Raw genomic sequence first — 1,589 nt, 5'->3', positions numbered from 1 at the left:
ACGTACGATACTTACTCGATTCACTGCACTCTGGTCGCTTGTAGCACTGTTGTCACTCTGGTCGCTGGTCGCTGGTCACTGCACTCTGGTCGCTTGTAGCACTGTTGTCACTCTGGTCGCTGGTCGCTGGTCACTGCACTCTGGTCGCTTGTAGCACTGTTAACACTCTGGTCGCTGGTCGCTGGTCACTGCACTCTGGTCGCTTGTAGCACTGTTAACACTCTGGTCGCTGGTCGCTGGTCACTGCACTCTGGTCGCTTGTAGCACTGTTAGCACTCTGGTCGCTGGTCGCTGGTCACTGCACTCTGGTTGCTGGTCGCTGATCACTGCACTCTGGTCGCTTGTAGTACTGTTAGTCCTCTGGTTGCTGGTCGCTGGTCACTGCACTCTGGTTGCTGGTCGCTGATCACTGCACTCTGGTCGCTTGTAGTACTGTTAGTCCTCTGGTTGCTGGTCACTGGTCACTGCACTCTGGTCGCTTGTAGTACTGTTAGCACTCTGGTCGCTGGTCGCTGGTCACTGCACTTTGGTCGCTTGTAGTATAGGCAACAGCAGCTGCTACAGGTGTGGCGTGCCAGCACTCGCCGCCTAACCTCCTTGGCTCCTGCAGACTAGAGTATCATCCGTTGCTTCATCAGTTATCATCCGTTGCTTCTCCACTGTAGTTTATAGATGGCTATAGTAGTCCGATGTAGGCTATGGTAATTCGTAATTCACTGGAGTAGTCAGTAGCTGTCTGCAAAGCTCTAAATTATTCAGTCGCGTATGCCACGGTAGGCCATTTTAGCCTATAGCAGTCGTTAATAGGCCGTTGACTGTGATCCGTATTAGGCTATAGTAGAACGTATAGTAAGTAGCCTGTAGTTATCCGTAACAGGTTAGAGGAGGCTGTAGGCAGCACGTTACGACACTCGGTGACGACGATGTCAACATAAATACGCGTCACATCACGCTGTTGATAACACACGGGTATGTGCGTGCGTACGTACACGTACGTGGCGCGTGCGTGGGTGCGTACGTATGCGAGTGCGTACTTATGTGAGTGCGTGCGTTCGTGCGTATGTGCGTGCGTACGTACACGTACGTGGCTCGTGCGTATGTGCGTACGAGAGTGAGTGCACGTATGCGTGTACTACGTGAGTGCGCGTATGCGTGCGTGTGTGCGTGCGTGCGTGTGTGCGTGCGTACGTGAGTGCGTGCGTGCGTGTGGCTGCAACATTCAGCGCATCCCGCAGGCGTCTCAGCTCTCCACCAACGCGCGTGTCGCCCGTGTGTCGTATATATGTACTTGCCGTCTATCGTAACGATTGGCCGTCGCGCAAAACTTGCAACAGCGCAATGATTTTGAGCTATATGACCTGTGCTGCAACCTGTCGCGGGGCTGCGTGCCGGACTGCGCATGCGCCGTGTCTATCAGTCGCGCGGCATACCTCGTGTACCAATAGGCGTGTGACACTGCTGGCTATCTAAAACGCATGTGAGCGCAACGCTAGTATGGTGAACTGCTCACTGTCTGACGCGCTTTCACTCCATCTATCTATCTATCTATCTATCTATCTATCTATCTATCTATCTATCTATCTATCTAT

Source organism: Priapulus caudatus, unplaced genomic scaffold (assembly GCF_000485595.1).
Source record: "Priapulus caudatus unplaced genomic scaffold, Priapulus_caudatus-5.0.1 Scaffold1037, whole genome shotgun sequence".
Classification (NCBI taxonomy): Eukaryota; Metazoa; Priapulida; class Priapulimorpha; order Priapulimorphida; family Priapulidae; genus Priapulus; species Priapulus caudatus.
The sequence above is the reverse complement of the archived record's forward strand: the minus strand, read 5'-3'. Positions refer to the sequence as shown.